Source organism: Lygodium microphyllum, chromosome 8 (genome assembly GCF_053477565.2).
Source record: "Lygodium microphyllum isolate KBCC chromosome 8, Lygodium_microphyllum_v1.1.10, whole genome shotgun sequence".
Taxonomy (NCBI): domain Eukaryota; kingdom Viridiplantae; phylum Streptophyta; class Polypodiopsida; order Schizaeales; family Lygodiaceae; genus Lygodium; species Lygodium microphyllum.
Window position 1 is genome coordinate 129,622,499 of NC_141142.1, and position 16,210 is coordinate 129,638,708.

The 16,210-nt window shown below is 39.1% G+C and overlaps 1 non-coding gene across 1 annotated transcript; it reads left to right on the top strand.

Moving 5' to 3' along the window:
- The first annotated feature begins 15,369 nt into the window (after window positions 1-15,369).
- TRNAE-CUC (transfer RNA glutamic acid (anticodon CUC)) lies at window positions 15,370-15,442 on the top strand. Its single transcript has one exon. It is a non-coding gene; the product is annotated as a tRNA-Glu (tRNA).
- Window positions 15,443-16,210: the final 768 nt, after the last annotated feature.

A 16,210-nucleotide genomic window follows, 5' to 3' on the forward strand; every position in this document is an offset into this window, starting at 1 on the left:
AAGTGGGAATGTTACAAACTCATGGATATATCATTACCTACTTATGGAACACCTGAAGACTCAATCCTTGCAAAAGAAATTAGCATGAGAAACACAACAATACATTATTCAAGAATGCAATGGTAGAGTTTTAAGTATATGACTTTTCAACAACAAATTCAATTGCAAACCTTGACTTCACTTTTCAAGTGTCACATCACTTCTCTGCTTAAAAATCTTGCAACGTTCCTTTTTTGTCTCATTGGATTACAACAAAACACATTATCAAGTCCTTTTTGTGTCTCAACACCTTTAAGCTTCAACTATTTTATATATCTAATCTAAGTAATGAGATCACTTTAGTTAAATTGTATTCATCATGATTGACTTAATGAAACTATTTATTACTATATAAACTTTAAAGTGGAAATGTTACAAACTCATTAGTGCTATTGTGTAGGTTCCTTAGTTAAAAGGAATAAGAGAGTATTTAATACACTAATTTTCAATGAGGAAAATATTCTAAAATTCAACATTAGTACATAAAAGAACTTCAAGTCTAGGTCACAACAATGGCAATCAAGAGAGACATAGAGGGAAAAATGGACTATTAAAATGGTTTAAAAAGAGTTTTATAACGGGTTTATAACTTACAAGAGACAATAAATGTATTTCAAGACAGAGACTTGATCAAATAACTCATTTAATAAGTCTTGTAGAGATTACATATATCAAGCAAACTATGGCCAAGAAGCATGGGTTAACATTGCCAAAAATTTATTATGATAAACTTTCAAAGAAGCAAGCTGCACATCAAGGAAAATTTTCTCTAGTGCAAGAAGATGAGCCTACGTGGCGATTCATTTGTGTTAACATTGCTAAAAATCTATTAAGATAAACTTTCAAAGAAGTAAGTTGCACATTAAGAGCAATGTTCTTCGGTGCAACTAAGCTCTCATTCTTTGTGAGAAATGAACTCACATACTCCATCCTCCATATGATATGTATTGTTAATAAAGTCTTTCAGCTTCTCTTCTTGATCATCTAAAGATCCAACATGCAACCACCAATATTTCTAGATGTGTTCATATATATCACCTATATAACCCCTGATCTCTTCTAACTCACCCATGTATCCTTATTCTATCAGCAAGGTTCCCTTCATATTTCTTTGCCAATATTCTCTCAATTCTCTTTAGATGGTCACCAATGTTCTCATTAAGAGATATCAAAGCTTTTTTATGTTTAAATAGTGTCTTTGCTTACTTTTCAATCCCATCCAAGTTATGAATGATTTACAAGAGACCAACATAACTATCATTCCCTTCAACATGCTTGAGCATGCAATAAGCTATCTTCTTCCTTGTGACCTCTTTCATTTTGCATATATTCATTTGCATATTAGGAGTGTATTGTACAACATTTGCTACAGACATATTCTTATTTGTTGCAAAAGACTCCATACTAGATTAAAAACATTCTTATTCTTCTTCTCTCATCTCTTGTTCCCTCTCTCTCTCTCTCTCATTATAAAATTTATAAAATTCGTAATAGAGAGAGAGAGAGAGAGAGAGAAGAAGAATAATAAGAAAGAGGGAGTGAGAGAGAGGTAAGAAGAGAGAGAAAGCAAGAAGAAGAAGAAGAGGAATAAGAGGAAGAAGAATGATATATATATATATATATATATATATATATATATATATATATATATATATATATATATATATATATAGAGAGAGAGAGAGAGAGAGAGAGAGAGAGAGAAGAAGAAGAAAAAGAAGAAGAAGAGTGGGGGGGAGAGAGAGAGAGGGAGGGAAGGAGGGAGAGGAGGAGGAGGAGGAGAATAAGAAGAAGGAGAGTGGGGGAGAGAGAGAGAGAGAGAGAGGGAGGGAGGGAGGAAGGGAGGGAGAAGAAGAAGAAGAAGAAGAAGAAAAAGAAGAAGAAGAAAGAAAGTGGGGGAGAGAGAGAGAGAGAGAGAGAGAGAGAGAGAGAGAGAAGAAGAAGAAGAAGAAGAAGAAGAAGAAGAAGAAGAGAGAGAGAGAGAGAGAGAGAGAGAGAGAGAGAAGAAGAACATTAGGAAAAAAATGAACTCACAAATGGGCCCTTAAAAATAATATAGTTTAAGATGTAGGCATTTTGGATTGTCCAATAGGAAAGCTAGATGTTGACATCCATGGAGGGTGAATCTTCTCTCTCTAAATCTTGGGTTTTCTATTAAAAAGAGGAGTAGTGGGGGATTTTTAAAAAGGGAGAATGAATAGTACACAAAATTTGGGTTTCTCTCACCTTGTATTTTCCCCCTTTTTTGGGAGAATTTTCAATTTTGGTTTTTTTTCCTCTCACGAAATCAGTTTGACCCAAATGTTGAGCAACAAACTACTTTCCCTCTCTTCTCTATACTTGTGAATTTTCATCTCCATTGAAGCTCCCTACTGAAAGTAATTAGGGTTTTGAGCATTCTACTTACCTCTACACTTTCTTCTCCATGCAAGTATTTTTGTTAAAATGGATTTATGCAAGTATTTTTGTTAAAATGGATTCATGCAGGTGTTTTTTTGTACATGCAAGTATTGTACAAGGTTTAGGTGAAGCACATAATTATCGATCGACTATTTTGATGTGGTGAGTGATTCCTTTGTGTGTTGGATGATATGGATCTGGTGGAAGTTGATGGTTCAAAAATCCTCTGTTTTATTGGTCCTATGTGTCCATTTGGATCTCCATGCCAATTGGCAATGATCCATGAAACTCTTGTATCATATCATCCATATAACACACAATGTGTTGAGTCTTAGAATATCTCAAGTGTCAATCCAATGTGCCTATTAAGATTTGCATGCCATGTGGCTGCTATCCTTGTAACAACTACTCTATAATACCCACATTTCATACAATGTGTTGAGTCAAATCAAACTCCTCTTTATTATAATAAAATTTATTTTGACAAAATTCTCTGAGTATTCTTGTGCTATTCTTTTCATTATAGTTCATGTAAATGTTATAATTAAAGTGATGCCTTGAAATTGAATATATACTTTGTGTCGATGTATATATCCACATGCATTTTGATATCGATGTTTATGTCTGTTTACAAAAGTGTAAACATCTCTTAATGCCATGTTGATTTGTATGGCATATTGGTGATTACTAGACAAACTTAAAATGCTTAATATTTAGGGGTTAATACATACTTCTTTACATCTAATCCAGATGTATCAAAGCACTAGAAGGGTAAAATTTTAGCTCTCAGACAAAGGAATGTTGATTCTCACCTTGTAACAGAGGCGTTTGTACAACATGTATTCATGCAAAAACAAATACATATTGCACCCATTGTGCCCTTTCAATAAAACATTGCAAACAGTAAGTATTTGCAACTCATTGAGAATGAGAAATTTCATGATATCTATGTAACAACTTGTCTCGTATTTACAGAAGTATACCCTTCAAATTGCTGTGAGTGGCAAAATGTTGAGAGTTTCACTGGTTCTTTTAAGTGTTACCACCTTAAAATTGGTAGATTTCTCTTTAAGGGGCATATAGCTAAGCAGCTCGCAGAGGACCTTATTTTTTTCTATGACTCCAAGTACATACTATCCAAGGGGAGTCGAGAATATGGAACCCTTGAGTCTATGCACATATCGAATCTCAATAGCATAGAATGGCCATTGTGTAGTAGTGACATTTTGCACGTGTAGCACAAAAATTTCAGCAAACATATTGAATTCTATGAAGCCAAGCACCAGCTCGAAGAATGTACATCTAAGCTGGTTCATATCGATTGCAATTTTTGCACACATGTTCAAGGAATGTAAGGGTTTGAGACATACCAAAAGCACGTACATCATAAAAAGTGCATCAGAGGATTATGTAACAAGGATTCTAGGCAAAACTTGGACATCAAAATTAACTCGTAGTCCTAACACAGTGGAGTGTTGAGTCATAACAAGGGACATGGCTTTCAGGTAAAAATTTTCTCTCTTAGTTAACTATTATCTTACTTTGGGATGAATCAGTTAACTTTCCTTTCCAATTATAGGTACTTTATCACACGACAGACTTTATGCCTAGTGTTCAAGTATCATAGATGGAGGATGCTCAAGGGTAAATGGTTGTGCCTTGATCAAGACATGCGTGAACGTGCAACTGTGGATGTTACTGTCATTTGTGAGGGCCACGAGCCCCAAGTGTTGCAAATGGAGGATGATCGGCCCTTGAGTATATGCGCTAAGAAATTACAATGTTAATACAAAATCCACCTGTTAGCTTTTATTTTAAAATAGATGGCAGAAAATTTTGAAGCCGAGCTGAGGATACTGTTACCAGCGGAAAGTGTGTGGCTCCACATATTTCAGAAATTGTAGAGTCTCCCTAAAAATCCCAACACCATAAGTTGTAATATCCAATACCTATAAATTTTGGATTTTTTTGGCCAATAGAATATTGTCGCTTGCAAACTTGCAATATTTAAAAATTATGGTATTCATGCAAAATCATACACTTATTATACACTTTTCACATCAACACATTTACATATGCATATAAACTTTACAAAGACATAAGTAAAGCCATAACTAAATATCGTATGCGAACAACCCTTAATGGTTTAAAAGTTAAGGTTTTTAAGGTAGAACTAGTTTAGTTCTTGTTTCATTGTTTCATTTCACACTTCTCTCTTCATCTCTTTATATCCACCACATCCCTCCTACCTGCTACAATGGATGCTCGCGCACACTTTGATAAGTGGATCCACGAGACTATCTTTGCCAACCAAGGTGATGAGATATTCCAGGTTTTCTCCAAGAACTTCAACCTTGAAAGCGTACTCTCATCGCTAGATCCCCCCTTCAGGTTTTGGAAGATTTTGTGAGCACCATTGCTATCTGCACATACTCCATCGAGGGATCCAACATGACTTGGGTGCCTCTAGAATAGCTCATGGTATTTCAGGCAGGGAAGAATCACCAAAAAGTGGTGAATAGGTGTCAGACTCATGTGGATCCTTTGCACAGAGTATGCAATGTTCCCATGGGCACTGTACCATGTACATCACCTTTGGATCTTGTGGAGTGTGATTGTGCATTGGCAATTTACCTCCTTGCATTGGATACGCCCCTAAAGGAGGAGAGAAATGAAGATACAACTCCACAAGTTGTTGCTATCGCATACACGGCAGAAGAACTAATTGAAGAGCTCATAAATGTTGAAGAGGAACATCTGGTGGTGGCAGCTCAAGGATTGGCTCTCATGGTGCTATCTTCTTCAGAACAGCCACAAGTCGAAACCTAACCTTGCCTCCTTGACGCCCATTGAAGTAGATGGTGTACAATACTTGCTTCTATCAGATGTGCTGCAATACTTGGAAATGAAGGAAGAAGAGTTATTTTCCATTCTAATTAGGGATTAAATGGAAGACCTGATCGATTATGATTACATGGATGTGCATCCGACGATGGCAGAGATTGGAAGATATGATTGCACAAGCTTAGATACAGTGAGTGCCATCATAGCAGCACAAAAGCATATTACTTTGGTTGAAGAAGATTACCTTGTGCCAGATGCTGAATTTGAAGCACTACAGCGTGATTTGTTTGGACCAAGGCCCCAACTTCCTACCAAGGAGTTTGTAGATCCCTCTGCCCAAAGAGGTGCCTCGCTGACACATGAGGAAATGAAGTTACAAGATGATCTAGAGAAGGTGAGATTTTTAACTACCATATATTTTTAAGCGATGAAACTTGACGGTACGGTGCATCGCGTCCCCTGGAGTCCACCGATGAAATCTTGGCCAAAAATGATGCCTGTAGTTGCCTTGTCTGAAAGTCTGGCATCTAGGGCTACTTTCTGGGCCCCACTTTTGTACAAGATAGCTACATGCATCATTTTTGGCCAAGATTTCACTGGTGGACTCCAAGGGACCCGACGCACCCTACCGTCAAGTTTCATCGCTTTCTGATAACTCTAGGTTAGTCACTAAATATATTGATTGATTTGACTTTATCATTCAGGACATACTGTATATAGATGAGTTTGCATTAATGCAAGGAGGAGCTCAACATGTGGATCGATGGAAGGATTCAACTCTGAAGGAGTACATTGGCAACCTTATTGCAGACTTAGTGGTCTTCCATTAGAAGTGCTCACCAGGAGGGTAAGAAATAATCATGAAAATTCAAGCTTTGACCAAGTTTAGACTGTTTCGAGCGATACCTATGACATCTAGCTTGAAAAAGGTGGTGCTAATCAAGTAGTCAAAGCTTCTTTACTTGTTGGACCAAACGTGTGGTGGAGAAATGTGTGTACTTGCTACATCAGGTGACCTTGCTAAAGTGTCAAATCCACTTCTCCTGGAGAAAGAGCTCAAGGGGGAGCGCATCATTTTTGAAGCAAATAAGGAACTTATATTTTCATCGAAAGCTGGCCCCTCCTCTCCACCGATGAAAAAGCCAAGGAACAATTGAGAGTTCTTGTTGCCTATCAGCTTTTTGTATCTACCATCACTAGCAGCCATCGCATGTATTTTTCTTGATGAATATAAGATATTTTACTTTTTCCCTATAAATAAATATTTATTAAATAAATGTGTGGTTCGTATAAGTGTGATGATAATGTATGATACGTGAATGATACATTCGCATACGTTAACATAATTCAACGCATAATACTACACTTACGATTGTGTAAATGTGACGATAATGTGTGGTACGTGAATGACGCATTTGCATACATTAACATAATTCAACGCGTAGTACTACACTTGCGATTGTACATAAGCAATAACATAACTCGTATCCGTATGTATTACTACTTTCGATGCATTCGTACGTTAAACAAAAATTAAGAGTCATGCGTTTCAAGAAACAAAACAAAACAACTTTACTCAATTATTTGAATTCAGTACACATCACATGAGATATTATGTATATATAAATAGATATTCCAATGTGGCAGAGTATATAAAATTTTTTGGCCTATGGTGCTATAACACTCATTACAAAGCCTTGCATCATTAATCTAGTAACCTATGGTGGAGTCCCCTTGCTATGTCAAAGCCGAATGATAAAGTTCATGTCTTTATTTGTGATTGTGACACGCTTTGCATGGATGGCCACAAGCTGTGTATCATCGAACAAGTCCATGAGAAACCCCTCTACAGCTATTTGTAGGGCCTCTATAGCTGCAGCAATCTACCTTCCTGGGTCATCCCGCACTCACGCCCAAAATCTTCCCATCCCTTTCAGTTCCAACTCTTGCATGACTTCCCGAACAACCTTATGAAAAGAACTTTTCGAGATGAGAAGCTTGTATCCGCGTTGGATTCTTCTTATCTCTCGAAGGGTGATAGTGCTCGGTTTCCATCTCCTCTTCTTCTATGGTGGGCCTTGTGCTCTATGGGGAGCACCTGTTGCTGCACTAGAGGAGGCTCCATCTTGTGCTCCAGGTGGCGGGCCTTGGCGTGAGGTCTTTCCGGGGCCGAAATGGCAACATGCTTGCTTGGTGTGTGCCATGCAAGCTCGAGAAGGGCAATACGGAGAATAGACAGAGGTTGGGGATGTGAAAATGGAGGAAGCAAAGAAAGCAAGATGTGAAAATGAGAAGAATGAACTTTTAACCCATTTAAACCCCAAAACCAAGTTAATGCAACTTCATACGCACTACCCATAGTGTGATCGTAAATCCATAACGAGGAAAGTGGCTCCAGAAGCCAGACTTCGGACCAAGGGTCTACACACATTTTTTTTTCAAAAAAAAAAAAGGACTCTTGGCTACCTAATGAGTGCGAGTGTGAAGTTTCATCGCATTTTGATACAGTTTAGTATTTTAAAAATTATCCCACACCAAAATTATGGATGGATTGATAATTGAGAAGTCAACATCACGACTACTGGCCCTCCGAAACTTTACACCACATAGACTATACAGAGGCATTAGGAGTAAAGTTTGCACTAAGAAATGGCAATTTTTGCATGTTTTTCCTATTGAAATTGACAGTGCTAACAAAAACTGTAAGTAAGAATTGAAAATACAGCAAAGATGCACAGTCAAAGTTGAGAGTGAAGGACAAGTGTAAAATTTTAATTCATATTTTAAGGGTGCACACAATAGTTTTGCACTGGGACATAATCATATGTCCAATGCACGAGGATAACACTATGCCAAAAAAGATAACATTATAAACTGTATTCATTATATTGGAACGAATGGATCCTTCACTATTTGAAGATTTCTTACAAGTTGGAAGTCCTTAGGAGTTACAATGATGCACTTCACATGTATTGCACAATGCTGAGCATTAGTCATCAAGTCAACTAAAAAGGCCTCTGCAGCACACTGTAGAGCATGAAGACATTCTTTTGTGAAGTGATCAAGTCTATCCTGACCTTGTGCCAAAAACCACCTCCTACTTTCTGTGTGGTAGAGGTCTTGCACAATCTCACGAACAAGTCTCGAGAAGCTCGCCTTTGGAATGATGAGATCAAAAGAGTGTTGATACCTCCTAATTTCTCTCAAAGCCACTGTACCTAGCTTCCACTTGTGTTTCTTATGGGGATGCTGAGGAGGACCCTTGTGAGGGCAGCTTGAGGAAGGTGGGTTAGGTTGAGACGAAGGGGGTGCATCTAAGCTAGTGGATGCTCCAAGGGGCTAAACACGATATGGGGCTCTGAGCGGAAGCTTATTTGCAACTACCTTAGACCTAGCCATCTTTCCTGCACAAGAGATGTGAGAACTCAGTGAATAAGATAGAAAGTGAAACCCTCTTTTATATAACCCTAAACTGTAGGACTCATTCATATAGATGCAAACTCTCTCTTTCTCTCTTAAACTATGAATTGCATTCACATTGGACACATTGTTCATCTTACTATCTTAGCTCTCTTCGAACCCATTTGTTGCCTTGTTGAAACCTTGTTTCTAGCCACTTGGCATGGTTTTCTTTGGCACTTGAGGCTTCATAACACACTCTTTTAGTGACACGACATGATTCCATGATGTCTGCAGTCGATTCATCAGCACTTTCATTTGCTCTCTTTTACGAGAGTTTAGCTTCATCCGCTACTATAATTCTATACCATTGGATTGCTACCATTCATCCCTCCACCATGATCAGTTTTTCTTTGGTATGTACCATGCGCTATCCAATGTGAATTTTTTATCCCTTGTGTGGACCAAATTTTGATGCTTCCCTTTTCTGCAAAGTATGGCACATGTGCCTCAAGGATATGCTACAAAGATACATATCACACATGAGTAAAACTATGCTCAATAGTTTATACAATTCATACAATTTTAAAATTTTAACTTATGTAATGTGTGATAGAGCTTTTGCCCTATGCTTCCACCATGTTTTCGTAGAAGCTGTGCATAGCATTGATAAATTCTTGCTTATTTTCATTGTTAAACACCATCTTACGAAGTAAGGGAGCCAATTTGTTAAGACTTATCCAAACCTTAGCTTTGGCCAATCTTATTTTTCTTCCATTACTTCGATCAGGAATTGCAAAATGCAACTTTTTCCACCCATCATAGTCCTGCGGCCTACGAACTATGGCATTCCCTTCCTCATTTATGGGTGTTGAGAGAAACTTCCTAGCCTTTGCTCCTCCAAAGCAAGGCTTTTTTGGCAAGTTACCAAATTTTCCTAATCTCTTCTCATCTTTTTCAATCGTCACTTGATGCTTGTGTATCCAAATTTCTGATAGCACTCGCTCCATATTCCTACACGTTGCAATGGATTCTTTTTCTGGTTGCATCCTATAAGCAAAGCAAATGTATTCATATACAAGTTTCTCCATGATTCTGACAAAAGCATGTAATGAACAAATGTGAATACAATATAATGGAATGTTGAAGATGGGCTTTCAAGTGGGATCTTCTCTATTGCGCGTCGATGCAGCACTTGTCACCCTTTGCTAGTTCTTCTTTCCTTCCTTTCCTTCCACCCTCTTTGTCAAGCAATATAGGCATGGATTCTTTGTATTTGCACCATTGGAGATTCCACACATGCATTTTAAAGTTTTCAAGTCTCCTGCAAGATGCCATTCAACCAAGTATTGGCCATACCCTTCAACCGAGAGCATCTCACCATATTCCTAATGATCGATGATGCTTGGAATGCTTGTGTGCATAAAGAATAGCTGCAGCACCTCAAATGTTTCCTTAGGAACTTCAAATGCAGCGAGCCACCATACATGGCACTCAGATTGAACACTAAAGTTCCCTGGGTTGTTCTTGTCGAATTGTAAAGCTCTATTAATCAGAGTTACACTAACTCTTTCAAGCTTTACTCCTTTGACGACCTCACCTTCATCTAATTTTATAACAAACTGCAATTTACCATTACATTCCTCAACATGCATATTGTAGTACATTACCATTGCCGATTGCACCTTGTACAGATCTAAATAGTAATTGTTGAGTTCAGTGAACTTCACCTCATATGCATTTTTGGTCCCAACCTAAAGTGTTTCCACGCATTGAACATGCATGGGATCTCTTATCAGCTCCAAAACCTTTGTATTAAGTTGCCGTCGGGCCTCTATTAACTTTGAAGGTTGAGGAAGAGGCACGATTCTATTTCTCTTCAGTACACGACTAAACCCAACCTTCACACCTTTGAATATATTTGAGTAAGTCGTTGTGCTAATACCGGCCCTGTCACAAATAGATTGTGCATCCATAGGTGAGAACTCATTTGACACATCTTTTAATGTGTACGCAATCACCTTTTCCTTCACAGCCTTAAACTTAGGATTGCTCAAAGCGTTTTCCAATGTACTTGCCTTCAACAATCTACTAATACACGATCCAACCTCAGCGTCACCTAGGTTCTCTTTCTGAGCTACCTTACATGCTTTGATACATCGGTTCCACTAGCCGCTATTCACAATTAACTCATTGATTGGCTTCTTCTTTCGTTTGCACTCCTATGTCAGCTTGTTGTTGATCTTTCTCAAGTCGTCCAATTGTGCCTTTGCCTCCTCATATGAGATACCAATGTCATGGATAGTGGCTTGCATTGAAATAATTTGATTGTTTTGTTGAATTATAGCATCATTCAGCTGTACCATTTGTCTTATGAGTTGTTGTATATGAAGTTGATGTGCAGCAATCACATCATGGCAATTTTTTTATGGTTGCTTCGTAAGTTGTAAATACTTTGAGCACCTGATCATTAAGCCGCCTAATATAACCGAGTAACCCATTTTCACCCTTGCACACATACTTCAACAAATTTGTGATTCCTGAGAAAGTTGGAGGTCTATTGTTTAAGGGGTCAATTAGGTAGATTCCCCCATCAAGCCACAAATCCATATGTTTCAATCCCATTTGCCTGTAACTCTACAAAACATGAGAGTTGACACTGGTATGCAAGGTTCTTTTGAATAATAGGGTATATTCAATCTCTACCTCAATATGCAACTCCTTCTTTCATGTATTCATTTTACTATTAATAGAAATGGAGAGTCTACTTGGTTGTCACAGGAGGTAGAGTGGATATGCACAGAAAGGCACACAAAGGTGCTAAGGAAAAGGAGGGTGTAAGTACTTCACTCTGTTAATGAAGGTTGCATAAACACAGAGAAGAGACCACAATAGAGCTATCAGAGAGTATAGATATGGGAGAAAATAGCTCAGAGGGTAGAGATGTCCAAGACTTTTCGTATTTTAGACATTTCTATTTTACCTCCAAAAACATCTCCAAAAAACACAAAATTTGACCAGTTGGTTTGTTTTTTGACCAAAATCTAGAATATAAAAAATCCCCAAAATATCTTAAAAGGAACTTCTGAAATTTCATTTTCCTTGTTCTCGATTAAAAAATCAATTACCTCGTATCTACTAATCATTTTGCATTGAAAACGAAGCACCACACTCCCGTAACTAACTCCTTTTTTAATATAAAATTTGGTTGAAAAAGACTTCTTAAATGAGGAGAGAGAAGGAATCTGAGTATGTCTTTGTAGATTATATAAAAAAGGTAAAACAAGATTGCAAAAGTGGAGAGAGAAGAGGATTATTTTACTATTATTCTCTACTCTTTTCCTTGTTTTAAAGAGGAGAGAGGGAGGGGCTAAAAGGCCCATTTGTGAGTTCATTTTTTTCCTAATGGAAGAAAGAGAGAGTAGGAGAGAGAGAGAGAGAGAGAGAGAGAGAGAGAGAGAGAGAGAGAGAATAAGAATAAGAAAGAAAGAGAGTGAGAAAGAGGTAAGCGAGAAGGAGAAGAAGAAGAAGAAGAAGAAACTAATAACTAACCTACTAATAAAACCAACTAACCTATTAACAAAACCGACACCAACACAAACAAAATTCTCTCTCTCTCTCTCTCTCTCTCTCTCTCTCTCTCTCTCTCTCTCTCTCTCATAGCAAACCAACATAACTAACCCACTATGACACACTCTCTAAAATAATATAATAAAAATAAATAAACCAATAAACTAAAGATTAGCAATAAACTAATAACCAAGCTAAGCTAAAAATTAAACCAACTAAACTGAAAAGTATTATTCTCTCACCACACCTCTCTCTTTAACTAACCTACTTACCTACCTAACTAATTAAACTATCAATTCTCTCTCTCTCTCTCTCTCTAACTAACCAACGAACTTACATAAAATTTCTAACTAATAACATCATAAACAAAATTATTATTATTGAAATTACTAAAGAAACTCTCTCTTTCTCTCTAACCTATTTACCTAACCAACCTACTCTCTATATCTCTCCTCTCTCTAACCTACCTATCTAACTAACCAACTAATGTAACTAACATAACTAACCTACTCTCTCTCTCTCTCTCTACCTAACTAACCTATTAACTAGCTAACAAATAAACATAAAATAACCTATTACTAGCATAACCAAAAACAAATAAACATAAATACAAACTTGCCTATCTCTCTCTCTCTCTCTCTCTCTCTCCAACTAATAAATAAACATGACTAGCCTACTCTCTCTCTTTAGCATAACTAACCTACTCTCTCACACCACCTCTCTCTCTCTCCAGCTAACCTCTCTCTCTCACCACATCACTCTCTCTCTCTAACCAACCTCTCTCTATCTCCCTCACCACCTTTCTAACCTCTCGCCACCCACTCTCTCTCTCTTTCTCTCTCTCTCTCTCTCACCACCTCACTCTCACTCTCTAACTAACCCTCTCTCTCTCTCTCTCTCTCTCTCTCTCCACCTCACTCACTCACTCACTCACACACACACACACACACACTCTCTCTCTCTCTCTCTCTTTATGTGTGTGTGTGTCCACCATAGCTCTTGCTTGTACTCTGTGATTCCACTTCAGGGCTCAGTCCCTTCATGTTCAATAAACATACCCTTAAATATAGATCTTGCTTCCGCTCTGTGCTTCCACTTCAAGGCTCACTCCCTTCATGTTCAATAATGGGCATGATTCTTCCAAGTGATAAACCCACCCTTAAACATCCATCTAGATACCATGAGACTTCCAACTTTGCAAGATGGTTCATTAAGCCAAGCCTCTTGTCAAAATGTTGATGTCAAAACACACATACTTACAGTCTTGGACCCATATCATTTAGAACCTCCAATGTTTTAAATATAAGTTGCTAAAGCCCTATATTCCCATTGTAATCAAGTTCTCAATTATGATTAAAAGTATAATGCATAGCCATGATATATAGGAACCCATCAACACATTGACCACCAAATTTCACAAACAAAAAGAAACTTCACCTATATTAAATAAAAAGTGATCCTGTAAATTGTCTTCGCCCTCCCTTAGTAGGCTAGAATATTAACTGGATGGTCGTCTCTTTTTGTTGAAATGCTTATGGTAGGCATAGTATATGTGTAGAGAGAATGCTCTCCGTAGGTCTTGAGGGTTCAATTTGATGGGTAGGACGACTCGACTCGGTGTGTGATGAGTCTTGCACTAAACCGTCGTATTGGGCACCCCGCACATGTGATTCACGCTTGGTTCATGTTACACTTTGGGCTTCAGCTTCTTGTGGGTGTTCTTGGTCGCTCGCTTTTGGGGGTGGCTCGTGTGACTTGCGAGCGTTCTTGGTCGGTTACTTTGGGGCAACTCATGTGATGATGATCATCGATATTGATTTGCTTTGCATCTGTCCTCGTTGCTCTTGTTTGTGCTTTGCAATGCCGACCTATTTTGAGACCATCACACTTGGAGCGTGGTATCAAAGCATTAGGCTCTTCATTGGATGTGGAGGAGATCGGATGGAAGAGATGAACATATTTGCTTGATTGTTTGCTACAAAAAATTCACACACTTGTGTTTCTGATGTGTGTTTCCGTATTTCGCATGGGTGTTGCTTGCTGGTATTTGTGCTCTCCATTCTGTGTGTGGCGTTGCAAGTCTTGGATCAAGACACAGTTGAGGTAGGCAGCACGAGGTGCATAATGTAGAAAGCAGGCTGTCCCGAAATTCTTGCATGTGAGCGGGCTCGAAGGCATTTGCATCGGATCAAAAGCACGCGCAAGAACGTCTAGATACGACGCTGGGGGGTTGGAGGATCAAAGCCAATGTGGCGGATGAGTAGCTAGCTATCCATTTGCCTCTGCTCACGTGGCCATTGTCAGAGCCTTGCGGCCGTGTTGACTCGGTCGCACGTGGACAAGCCTATGTCTTTTTAGAACCTTTGTAAAGGGCACCACTATTCAGGTAAGTGATCTGGCATTACTTTGTACTGTTTTCAATCCACGTATGGCAAATAGCTTTATCAGCCCTCTCGAGATGTTACACTAATCTCTTGTACAGGATGATTTTTTTAAAAGTGTGATTTCAGGCGCATTGCTCACGATGTTCGAGCAATAGAGAACATTTGACCTGGCCATGGCAAGGATGCTAGTGCTACTCTTGATGTGAAGGAGGCTCTAGCGACATTGAGAGTCTCTGACGAGTTGCTTTTGCTTTTGTGGATGGAGAGCGTACCCATATAACCGGTCCCAGCTTGTTATGTGTGCTTTTCATCTTACATTAGTTATTAATATGCACCCGTCTTGTGGGAAACATCGTTGTCTTGTTCGAGGAAACTCTGATTGGATTAAGTTGCGAAAACTTACGATATCAGGGTGTTTCTAAAGAGAGGACAGCGCGAGGGGACTCTCTCTCAGAGGAGAGGAGGCTGTTGCTTCTAGCACATCCACAATGTGCTGGAATTCTTGGTTAGTGCTCTCTGTACATGACGGACGTCCCGTCCACTGACACTGGGTGGGGTAGGACACTTCTGGTAGTCTCAAAGGGCCCTACCTGTAGCAGTTCTTGAATCAGAGCCTGTGAGACAGAGAGAGCGAGAAGCTGAGAAAGTTTCCATTTCGACGGTGGAAGAGATTTGTTAGTTTCTGGCTTGCTGTAGGAAACAGATGCGTTATGTCAGACTCGCTTCCCATCTCTCCGTTGTAGTCTAGTTGGTTAGGATACTCGGCTCTCACCCGAGCGACCCGGGTTCAAGTCCCGGCAACGGAACCGGCGCCCTCGCTCCCGAGTCCGACGGAAGACTGCCTCTTTTAAGGCCGCCCCGCCGCCTCTCCATTCCTTCTCTTGATTTGTTATACGTATTATCCCATAGCATCCACCTCGTTGGCACGTCTCCCGATGAATACATCTCTTGATGCAAACCACCTCCCCTTAAGTAGTGAATATATCTCTTGGCTTAATGCGTAACCAAAGAGCCCCTTCTTCTCTGATTCATATACAAGAGATGTCCCCCTTCTTCTCTCTTTCATATACAAGAGATGCCCAGGAGTAATCCCATTTTTGAATTGTTTGTACTCTTTCTTGCTCATCAAGATTGTTAGTTCCTTTAAAGTGCCCATGTCAAGAGAGACACCCCACATATTTGTTTCTCATCCTCAAAGAATGGTTCTTTTAAAGTGACACATTTCCATGTAGGCTCTAGAGGAAGGCTAAATACTCTCGTATAATCATAAGCCTGCCGGAGTTACTTGACCAAAATACTAGACAAAATGGGAGAAGCAAAAATCAGTAATTTTATCTATCCACAACATTATGGAAGAATCCAATGTCATTACCAGCTGTAGTTGTGGGAGCTTTCGCTCAACCACCAAGACCCACGGATCGCTTATTGTTTCAAGCGTTCCAAGCGAGCTCTCATGGCTATCTCTCACCTAGCCGACGCGCCGTCGATCCTACGAATGTAGTGAACTTACCTTGATGCTTGATCGAGTGCCCTCCTCTCTCTCACACTTCGGTAGCTCCACGATTCTTGATGCT